This window comes from Phalacrocorax carbo, chromosome 4 (assembly GCF_963921805.1).
Source record: "Phalacrocorax carbo chromosome 4, bPhaCar2.1, whole genome shotgun sequence".
Taxonomy (NCBI): domain Eukaryota; kingdom Metazoa; phylum Chordata; class Aves; order Suliformes; family Phalacrocoracidae; genus Phalacrocorax; species Phalacrocorax carbo.
The window spans coordinates 66,602,831-66,615,003 of NC_087516.1; the positions used below are offsets into that span (position 1 = coordinate 66,602,831).

Below are 12,173 nucleotides of genomic sequence, written 5' to 3' on the forward strand. Positions count from 1 at the left end.
AACAAGAAGGCGGCATTTCTAAATATGCTACTAAATTATACCAAACCTTGGGGAGAAAGGATTTTGAACAATTCAACATAATATAGCAATACAGAAGCAATCTATAAAAATAAAATATGATAATGCAAATAATTAACTTTTTTTTTTTTAAAGTATGAACAATTTGAAGGTAATTACTGGAACTGTGAGTATATTGACATCCGGAAGGGCTGTGCAAAGTGGTTCTGAGAAAAGGAAAGTGGAGATATACCTGAGTAACACTCAAAATAAAGCCTCATTACCTACAGCTGTTCTCCTTCGACTGGAAATAGTAACAAAGTAGAACTCATCTTTTCCTTATGACATTTCTTTTAATGTTAGTTAAATGGAGGACACTCCAAAGTTTCTCCATGGAGTTTCTTCTGCCAAAACACATGCACAAATTCCTCATAAAAATCAATATTAAAAAGTGAGGAACCAATCATAAAAGACCCCTACATAAAACCATGGGTGCCCAGTTCCACATTTTATTGCATGGTAAACTGCTGCTAGAGTTTCTCAGCAGGAATCATCAATATAGCCCCAAGAGACCAAATGACATCTTTGTGACTGGCTATTTATCTCTATCTCACTTATGTCAGGAAAATTTGTATTAAAAATGTAACAAATGATTCTTGAATTTGTAATATCTAATTCATATGATATAACTAACTGCTCAGTGATATATTAATGTCAATCTCGGTTAAACTGGTCCAATTTTGTTTCAGTTGCTACCAGAAATGAATGTCACCCTTATAAACTGTATTAATTTTGAATGCATTGAGTATAATGCAGTAAAATGTTACCTTCCAAAACCAATTTACGATGGTTTTAGTGTGTGTGTGTGTGTGTGTATATATATATACACACACTATATATATAGATGTATGTTAGTATGTTAACCTGTACCAGCCCTTCAGCCACTGAGGAATTAAACCACTAAGATTAACAAAAAAATATTTTAAAAGCTTTTCTCTTCAGCTGTATCAGTGTAAGGACAGAGGATAAAGATGTGAACCTTTTTTTTAAGTAGGGGCAGTTGCTAATACAATGCAGTAAAATAGAGAACAATGCAGTTTGAGAAAGAAAGGAGAGGAAAAATGGTCAAAGCAAGTTTCATTGAAGAATAAGCAAGAAAAGGTCTGAAATGGCCATATACTTACTGGCCCTTTTATGTCATTCTGGTTCACATGTGTTTACACAGTGGTGTCATAAAATGAATAAAGAACACATACTTGGAAGAGCAAAGTTACTTTCTGAGGGGAAGAAGAGGGAAAAACATCCTGTGCAGGGGGTGCAGGGGAAATGTATGTAGGAAAGGAATGAGGAACACCTGCAGAGAAGAAAGTGGGAGTCATGAAGAACTGAAAAGCTTAAAAAGAGACTGTAAGACATGTAGCAAGAAAGAGGGGAAAAAGAAATCTTAGGGGGCCAGGCCAGGCCAAAGACTGAGGATGAAGGACATGGTTTAGAAGAAGGAGAAATGAAGAAAAGGCTATTTTGGTCATATGAAAAAGAGAATGAAAATAGGTGGCAAATAGGATGAATGACATTTTAAAAAATATAAACATTCAAAGGGTCCCATGACAGTTTTTTAAATCAAGATTCTCATATAGAGCATGGCTCTGACTGCAAGTGTAAACCACGGGCTGTCTGCAGGATGCCCTGTTGTGTGTAATTGTCCCACCACACAGAGCAGCCTTTGTGTGTTCTGGTTTAGAATTACAATTTCTAACTAAAAGAATTTCCCAGTCTTGAGGTTGCTAAATGACAGGTGTAAATGAAGAAAAAGGTTATCTCTTTTATGAGATTTAGAAGCTGAAGGCCAAGTTTTTATAAGATTTTGGATTTGCTCTGGCATGGAGATAGATGGAAACTATTAAACAGCAGTGTTAATTTTGAAAACAGGACTGAGATATTTTTAAGCTTTAAGATATTTTTAGGCAAACTGAAATAATAATACTGAGGTATACGAATGTACCTTGCATGTCTTGGGCAGATATTACTTCCGAGCCTTATTTAATTTTTCAAATACATGCATGACATTTCAGAATTCACCATTTAGCTGAAAGATCAAGTTAAACACATATCCAAGACAATGCAGCATAGTGTCTGGTTTGGGACTGGGTAAACCAAGGATTATTAAGAAGTGTCAAGATTTTCTGGAGAGTATAAAGAAAATTTCAGCTCTTCTTTAACTTTAAAATCATCTCCATCCCTTCCACAAAACAAGAGATTTCCCAAGTAATTGTGTTACAGTTTTCTAGGGCTTGTGGGGATTGCTGATATATAGTAAGCTCGCTATAGCTTGTAGGATGAAAGAAACTGGCCAACTCTGATAAAGGTCAGTCCCTGTTTCACTATATGAAAGAAGATAAATTGATTGCAGGTAGAATACTGAGATATGAAAATAAAGTTTTAGAATCTTTGTCTTAACATGCATATACCCAAAAGCAACACCCAAACTCTTGTAATGGTAAGTTCAGGAATGATGATACCACTTCATAAATGCTCTCTGCATTCTGCAGCCTGAGTTTCCCTGCAGTTACCATCCATACTGTTGTATGAAACAATCTCCAAGGCAATTTTGCAAAACTAATTTGCATGGTTGCTGGTCCAATATGTTACCTGCTACATGTATACATTTCCTCAATACCTTAGTTTGTGAACTTGCTGAACAGGGCTTCACAGGCTGTTGATCACAGTGTACAAATGTTTACAATTAGTGAGGGCATACAAAGATAAGGAATTGCCACAATTTATTAAGCAAAATTTAAGTGACCTCAAGAATCAGATCAAGCACATTTTCCTCTATGAACACGATGAAACAGTAAGCATTTCCCCTGCCCCGCCAACTACAGAGAAGCTAATTTTTATTTTCCGTTTAGTATTACATTTCAGAGAGCATATAGTGACTAAGTGTCTCTCATAGTTTGTGCTATATATTCATCTTGTGAAGGTTTACAGAGAGTAAGAGTCAAGTAGCTGTGTGGCTGCTCCAGCAAAAGTGCCAGGTTAAGCAAAGGAAACCTTCACTGTTGCCCAATCAAACTTACATTTTTGCAGACGTGTCCCCTCAGACCACAGGTTTGCCACTAAACTTTGCACACCAGCCTTGGACATTTCCATTCCCAGTTCACATTCATGCAGCAGAATTATTTAGACAAGCTCCAATACCCCCAATTTGGAATGGGAGGGAAAAGTGTATGGTGCTGCCAGGCACAAGATTATATCTTCGTTTTGGTGGAGGTTTCAGGCTCTTTAGAGAGCCTGTGGTTGTGGCTGTCACTCTCTGCCACACTCAGAGGCTTTTTTTATTGTCCCTGTCAGTTAGCAGCCCAAGGTTACTGCCAGCTCTCTGTCAGTGCTTTGATTTTTGTCAGCTATGGCCAGGTCCTTTTAGTTATCTGCTATCTTTTCAGCTTTGTTCAGCCTGAGCTCTACTTGTCTACTAATTAGCTCTTTGGAGATTTCCCTTTTAAAACTCACTATCACAGAGGACAGGAACCGTTCAAAAGTTTTGTGCTTCATAGAAATTCCATATTCATCCACATCCCATACAGCCATCTTTTTAAAATTAAAAGTGGCAGGTCAGGCCAATTTAAGGTATATAAGCAGCACAGCCTGTAAAAAAGATACCTTTAGGTTCTTGATCAGGTATGTAGATGAATGACAGAAAAAAAGGTTTCCACTGAAAAGACCAAGGTGTACAAATAAAAAAGAAACTATCATTCTGTATAACATATTCTCATTTTCTTTATCTTCTGGTGTGCAAATATTGTGCTAGCTGAATATAAAAGTAGCACAACTTTAGGGTACAAAAAAAAAAACCACACTGTAACAACATCAAGAGTGGTCTTACATCAAGGAGGGCCCTGAGGATGTCTTTGTTGTCAACTTCAGAAGAAAAGAGAGGAACAGAAGAGGAAACTGGCAGAAGGAATAGATGCCAAAGAGAACTCAAAGGATTAGGTCCGGGTGAGGTGATCGGTATTCGAAAACAGTCTGCCTTCTGGCTCTGATCTAAGGGAATAGGCTGGCAGCAAAGCCAGAGGGCATAACAGCACAAACACACCTTCAGCACACTGCTGGAGGCTTGCCTCAGTGCCTTAAAAATTGTGGTAGCAATTAGAAATAAAGGTATATAGGAACAATAGGCAAAAGTACTCTATTTGTGAATAAAAGTCCTCTTTTTACATAATACTCAGTCTACTTGTATCTTTTTTTCCTTCTTTTTTGCCACTTAGTACGTTTTTCTTGTGGTATCTTATCGATGCTGTAAGTTGCGCCTACATTGCACTTACATAGTGTTAATGCCTGGAAGATGAAAGTAAAAACCTTTGAATATATTAATGCTATAACACAGATGTCTTACTTTTTATACTCTTTTTTTAGAAATATGGTGTGGTTAATAATGATGCAGATTGTGCTGGATGGATGAGCAGATGAAACAGGGGAATACAGATTAAATAAAAATTTCTTCAAAGCTTACGTTTGCTTCATAATTTAACTTCTGTACTTGTCATGATAGTAGTAGCTAGGTGCAACCATGCATAATCACATTGTTCTAAAATATCCTGGTGAAACAGAACAAACCTAATCTAAACAGCACTGCCACACTTGTTCACATAACTGGAAAAAAAGTAATTAGGGAAAGTCAGCTCGGCTCTGTGGTTGATGATAATTAGAAATCTATAGTTACAATAAAAACTATACAAACAGTTTTACAGTTGAGAAGCAAACATTTCTTACTGAAGGCAAAGCTGCAAAGAGACTGTGGAATAATCTGTCCAGACTTCCTTTTCTGACCCAACATCTCATGCAGTTTGTGCCTGGTTTCTTATTGTTTTGCCCTCACATTTGTCTTATGCATTGGACTCAGAAAGGAAGACAGATTTGGCAGCTTTTGCTTTGCTAATGGGAAAGCTCCTTCAAGTCACTGCTAACCTGGGTGATGTTTGGCCTCCTCAGAGCAGTCACACTTCTATCTGAGAGCTGTTCTCGTTCTTCAGAGCTCAGGTTTACAATGACCCAGGTATTACAAGGAGTTACTGGTATAGATGATCTTGTTCTTTGAACTTGCTATGTACATGGGGTCCTTTGCTCCTGATGTCTGGCCAGACTGACGGAACAACAAACATTTGGTTGTTTCTTCTTGTTGACATCTTTGGACATTTTCAGTCTTTCTTCAAACTGCCTCATAACTAGCCTGGTTGATAGATTTGGAGGCTTTACACATTTTTTTCTATTTCTTGCAGGATGAAAATTTCACACATGTTCTATTATAACATAATTCTGCTGTTCTCAAGGTTGGATGCCATAATTCTTTCCTTGTTGGATTAATCTAAATTAGGGCATATTAGTGGCATAAAATTAACACAGATATTTTAGCTGCATGCATTGAAAGCATTTTGAAGCCACTCCTACTGGTTTTAAGAAAAGTTCTGGCTAGTCATGCTAATTTTCAATTTGATTTGCAATCTTCAAACTGCAAAATTGAACTGGCCAAATTTTGCATTTGAAAAGCCAATTCATGACTTTCATAATTTGCCTTCCATTGATAACAGCAGATACGAAAGCTACCTGGTATCCATTTTGGAGAAGCAATGACCCAGACACTTTCTCATTGGCATCGCATTATTTGTTCATCCCTACTTTCTGAATCTAGCATTTGTACATTATTGTACAACTGTACATTAGGTAGCCGGTCACTTGCCGTGACTTGCTTGCTCTGCCACTTGGAGAGTTACCTACTGGATACACTGAGCTGAAGCAGTTATGTCTGCATTGCGTCTGTGTTCAACTGACACCTTAAATGCTTGGAAGCAATTTAGTTCAGAAAACTAAAACTCAGTCTCAGTCTCTCCTTCCTCAATAGGAAGATGACAGACTTCACATATGGGCAGCTGTCGCATTGCTTTAGCCTTTCTAGGTTCAAGGAATACTTGTAACAGACAGCAAGTAACCCCCGTATAACACTGTTGGCAGTCATTGCTTCTCTTGTTTTTCCCTTAGTTTAGTTATGCTTCCCTAGCTTGCTCTTAGAGCAAAGGGATGTTGCAGACATGATCTACCTTGACTTTCTGCTAACTTCAAATTACTATACCTGAGCATGCTGATCACCCAGGTATTTATCACAAGGAGTGCTCTTAGCATATTTGGCTGGCAGCATTAATATTCTTTATAGCAAATTTAATCCATATTGTCTCTCTGCGCCATCCATTTCTACTCTATAGTGTGGAGATTAGGGTAAGTAATTGCCTGCTTAATACAAAATTGCCTGGTTGTGAGACAGCCTGCTTTTGCCAGCCAACTCAGATATTATTCCCTCAATTGCAGGCATCTGTTACTGAGCTCATCTCAGTACCATCCTGTATAAACGAATTGCTCTATGCAAATGTATTTTGTCATTTTTTCACCAGCTGTCATGCTGCTTACCCAACTCAAGGGCTGTGTCTCTTCACTGAGTTTTTCCAATTGCTTATACCAAACGCATTTAATGCATCAGTTGAATCATTTCATCTAGTTCTAGTACTACATGTCTGACAGACATTACAGTCCTTGAAGTACCTCTCAGTAATCTTTTAATAGCTTTGTTCCAAGGTGCATATTTTGCTTTGACTGATTTTATTTCTTCTTCTGTGTTTATTTTATGGATTTTTTTGTCCTATTATAATAACTGAGGCAATGCATATCCTGCAGTTGAGCAGTGAGTCAACTGGTCAAATGCAGGTTGAGGATTGATACAGTGCTAGGATTACCAGTGCATTTGCAGCATGCTTTGGAATTTTCTGAGAAATGCCTCATTGGCTGAGCACTGTCAGATTGGCTGTACTGGACAGTAACAGAACGAAGAGGGGACCCCAAGAGAATCAGTCACTAGAAGTGCATTACTGTCACCATCAAAACAATCAGTTCATGCTGAAACCTGCTCCTAGGAAAGGAGAATGCGAACAGTGCAGGGAGCTCTAGAGAGAACCTTATATCTCTGGCCTTAATGATTTAAAAAGGTACCCCCTCTCCTCCAAAAAATAAGTGTCTCTTACTACTATCTTGAGACTGTCTAAAGACCAAGACTAGTAAAATAAAGAAAACAATGGAAATTTAATTGACTGAAACTGGTGTCAGGAATTAGGTTTAACTAGCGGACAAAACAATGATAGGTGCACTATGCTGCTCCTTTCCCATATCCATCCTACCCTCCCTAAGCAGAGGTGTATTTCTGCACAGAGAACAGCAGCTCCTGAGGATACACCATGCGTTGTGGCTATAGGAAGAACTACAGGCCTGTACCTCCCAGTCAAGGTTCACGAATTCTGAGAGTTCAGCAGAATCACACCTTTTGTTGAAATAAAATGCTTGTAACACTCTTAGCCATAAAGAAAAATCCCAGAATATGATCCAAGTTAAATAAAATCAGTGATACCTGCCTAAGTTTGCAGAGAACTATGTTAATATTTGTGAGAAAAGCTTGATTTATTAATCTCATTACTGCTTTAAATGGCAAGCAAACCCCATCCCAGCAGGAGGAGAACAGAACTAGCCCTCAGGAGGAGAGAAGACCCAAACTACTACTCCTGTTACTCCTGAAGAACAAGGCTACTCTTTTGGAGGAGAGGAGATCTCTGGTTACTGCTCCAAAAGCTCAGTTTCACCCTGAGTGTGCACGTACTGAGGGCCACAGGGTCAGAGCAGGGAAGAGAACCACGTTTCAGAGCTGGAACTGGGGCCTTTCCCATGTCAGAAGGCAGGTATGGCTCTGCCTTGCCTTATGCCATCCTTGTTACTGTGAAGCACCACAGTACCAGCCCCATGGAGTTACCTAGCAGAAGGGCAGGTGGAAGCTGTGCCAAGGAGACAATGCTTTCTGTTGCAATTACTTACTTGAGTAAAATGGCAGCATTTTTTTTCTGGGCACGAAACCCACATTTAAAAACAAAGGTTAATTTAAAATATGAAACAAAACGTATCCCTATTAATGTGTTTCTTTTCCTCTGCAGGCAAGTATCTATTTTGCTGTGAGAAGACGGTACGGAAAACAACAAAGCTCCCATAGGCAAAATTTCATGTTGTTGTTCTACCTGCCATATTGGAAGTGCAATAAGGGCCATTTACTGGGGATGGGAATAGCTCTCTAGGGGAAGGACAGGAAGACAGGATCATGTTAACACTAAACTTGCTTTCTTCCCAAGAACTTCATTAAAGAGAACAAACAGTATTTCTTCAGGGCTTTAACGAATAATGAAATCCCTAAAATCCTTTTTTGAGGGATGTAACTATGAACATTTTTACTTTATAGGAGGCAAAACCAAGAGAGAGGCTTTGACTAAAAATTTTTAGTGGTCTTCATTTTAGGTCCCTTGTGTTTTGGATGTCAAGGTCTATATTTCCTCCTGCTCCTCCTCCTTCGTCTAAAAGATGCTGGGCTCCCACAACTATAGCTAAGAACAGCTGTATCACAGTGTCACGGAAAATTAAACTCAAATTATTTCAGGTAGAAAACCAAGTATTAAAAGTTTCAGTGCAAGAAACTGGACTCTCAGCATCTTACACAGGTCTCTGAGTTTCAATTTCCTCTAGCTCAGCACTCCTGCACCAGAAATTCACAGTGCTGCCACCATGTATCTACACGAGTGCAAAAAATCTTTTATAGAAAAGGCCAAAGGGCAAACAGCTGCTGCATAAATACTTTGAAAGTCAGTCTCTGAAGTGGTGAATGGTTAAGGGGACATCTACAGCTTTCAAATAGACAAGAGCCTACTTCCCTCATTCTCTGAGCTTATCAGGCATGGATCACTCCAAACTGAAATCCTCCAGCTATGGCTAGTGCTTTGATGAACCCAGGGGCAACGGGCCCTGCCATCAGGACCAGCATTACAGTGATGTTATTATTTGGCTTCAGCTGCCCAGACTGCAGTCAGAGACTCTTTTCATCCTGTTGCAAAGACTTCATAGACATACCCTAAACAACAGCTGTTGCATTACTCTCTTGGAAATAAAGAAATATAATGTTACAGAAGTCTCACCTTCCTCCTCTCATGGTTGGTTTTGCATATTTTTGCTCTATACCAAATCATTTTTGTGTCCTTTTTTTCTCTCCAGAAATTAGTATTTTATTTTTCCAGAGAGTGAAGCTGCTCTGCAAGGTGAAGAGTGCAGTGGAGAGAAGGCACAGCAGGAGTTTAGGAAGCTTGGGAGTTTTCCACATCACCATTTTTTTCCTGGCTGTGAGAGCAGCAAAATAATTAAGATCCTTGTAATTAATAAAATATGAAATCTGTGTAACTTCTGACTCTGTATATGCAATGTTAAAAATGGTGATTCACCTGGTTTGTACTGCGAAGATGAAGTGACATGCTTTACTTTTTTTGAGCAGTTAAAAGAAGTCCCTCAGTAAATACAGTATATTTACTTGACTGTTTTTTATTTCCTAAGTCATCCAAACCTCACTCACATGGCATTACATAGCCGGTAATATTTACATTATTTTGTCTTTGCTGATTTGGTAAATAAGGAAGGGAGTCTGTATTTCTGAAATAGAAGCAAGAATTTAAAAGTTTAACAGTGGCCTTGAGCAGCTCCTGTGTCAGACTACATGATGCAACATAACTTGAAGCCGAGGTCCCCACATTTATTTCCTTCTAGACCTGCTTTAAAAGTCATTTGTGCTGTAATGTTTACAGAAAGCCCCAAAGACAATTATGAGGTTAGTGGAAACTTGTGGTTACATTTAACAGCTGTCTACATATGCACACAGGTGGTCCACAGATTTTGTTGTTGCTTGCACCATTAGCAAGTTTGCTGATGATACCAAACTGGGAGGTGCTCTTGACTCTCTTGAAGGACAAGAGGCCTTGCAGAGGGATCTAGACAGATTGGAGCACTGGGGTGAAATTTAACAAGTCGAAATGCCAGATTCTGCACCTAGGACAGAGCAATACCGGGCACAAGTACAGACTGGGAGAGGATGATTCTGCTGGAGAGCAGCCCTGCAGAAAGGGAGCTGGGGGTGCTGGTCAACAGCAGGCTCAGTACGAGTCAGCAGTGTGCCCTGGCAGCCAAGAGGGCAAAAGAGGCAATTATGCCACTGTATTCAGCGTTGGTGTGTCCCCACAGTTTAAGAAGGATGTTAAGGTCCTTGAAAGCCTGCAGAGGAAGAAAACAAAGCTCGTGAAAGGGCTGGAAGCTTTGTCCTGTGAGGAGCGGACTAAGGACTCTGGGCTTCTCTAGCTTGGAGAAAAGAAGGCTGAGGGCCAACCTCATCGCTCTCTACAGCTTCCTGAGGAAGGGACGTGGAAAGGGAGGTGCTGAGCTCTCTTCCTGTATCCAGTGATGGATGTGCGGGAATGGTTCAAAGCTGCACCAGGGGAGGTTTAGACTGGACATTAGGAAGCGCTTCTTTACCGAGAGGGTGGCCAAAGAGTGGAACAGGCTTCCTAGAGAGGTCACTGATGCCCCAAGCCTGTCGGTGTTTAAGAGACATTTGGACAATGCCCTTAATAACATGCTTTAACTTTTGGTCAGCCCTGAATTGGTCAGGCAGATGGACTGGATGATCACTGTAGGTCCCTTCCACCTGAAACAGTCTAGTCTTCTCTAGTCTGTCCTTGCTATTTTGATCTCTTCTCCTTTCTGTGTTTTACATCTTGTCTCAGATATCCCAGTGAAGTTGGGGAGAAGCCCAGCTGCTCCAGCAGGGCCCAGTGATTTCATAAGCATTTCACTTGAGCAGAGAAGTCCACCTCTGCAAAAGTATAAGGTGTAACGTAAATCTCCTGAATGCTGTTGCTTTCCCTGTCTTTCACTTCAGCAGTGCAGAAACCATTACAATAAATACAATTATTTAAAATGAAACACCTGTGCTTGTGGTATTGGTAATGGAGCTAAGATTAGAACTTTTAGCTCCAGTTGTAGTATTCTGTTTTAAATGTTTTAGCAATGCTTGTGTCCTGTAGAAGATCTGTCAGATCCCTAACAAATATTACCCTATTTTATAACAACTGACCTACAGTTTAACTTTCGTCCTGACAGAACAAAAACCCTGGTGATATCTGGCAAACTCAGGGAGGATAATATACATGGCTATAGACGGTTATATGGAAAGGTTTGAATTGCAGAGGAAATGAGGAGAGGAAAACAAGCAAACAGGAGATAATCCCAAGTTAAATGCAAGTAATTAATGGAAGCTGCTAGGAGGGAAAAGAGAGGAGAAAGTGAAGAAGTGAACAAGTGAAATTTAAGAACGTCCACCTCATTTAATTTAGGCATGTTATACCCATGTTATACTACTGCTGTAAAAAAAAAGGAATGAGCTTGTTCTCAGCCCTGCAGGACTGATGCATTTGCTTGTCAGCTTGCTGTAGGTGGGCAGAAGGGCTGTGGGTGGTCAGGGCTGATGGCAGTATTAGATGGCCTTCCACCTCCTAACTCTGCCTGTGCAGTATGAAGAAACACTCCGAGCCTGATATGTACCACTTGGGTGATTTACACCCTAATACTCAGGTGGTCACAAAAAATACTTACACCATTCTGAAAGTCATTCTTATTCCAGGAATGACAAACCAAGTAATTGTCAGTGGTGCTCTCTGTGGCCTTAGAGAGCAAAGAGTAATATGTTCTTTTAACATATCTAAGTAAAATGTGGCAAACCCTCATGATACAGAGCACAGTGGGGTGTAGATCAGAACAGAATGGGAAGGGATCTCCAAAATGCAGGACTGCAAAGTATTGCTTCACAACCAGAGGTATCATTTGAGATAAGCAAAATAAAATGCAAATCACTAGAGTCACAGAATCACAGAAGAGTAGGGCTTGGAAGGGGCTTCTGGAGATCATCTTATCCAACCCCCCTGCTTGAGCAGGGACACCCAGAGCAGGGGGCACAGGAACGCATCCAGGTGGGTTTTGAATGTCTCCAGGGAAGGGACTCCACAGCCTCTCTGGGCAGCCTGTGCCACTGCTCTGGCACCCGCACAGGAAAAAAGTTCTTTTCTCATTCTTAGCTGGAACTTTCTCTGTTCAAACTTGTGCCTATTGACCCTTGGCCTGTCATTGGGCACCACTGAAGGGAGTCTGGCCCCATCCTCTTGACACCCACCCCTCAGACATTTATAAGCACTGATAAGTTCCCCCCTCAGTCTTCTCTTGTCCAGGCT

At 40.2% G+C, this 12,173-nt stretch overlaps 1 long non-coding RNA gene across 2 annotated transcripts in view; it reads left to right on the forward strand.

The window, feature by feature from the left end:
- The window catches only part of LOC135313286 (uncharacterized), a 51,328-nt gene extending 41,439 nt beyond the window's left edge, over window positions 1-9,889 (forward strand). For both annotated transcript variants that reach the window (XR_010372904.1, XR_010372905.1), the window contains exon 4: window positions 8,019-9,889. This is a non-coding gene — a long non-coding RNA (uncharacterized LOC135313286). The remainder of the gene's footprint in view (window positions 1-8,018) is intronic.
- The last annotated feature ends 2,284 nt before the right edge of the window (window positions 9,890-12,173 follow it).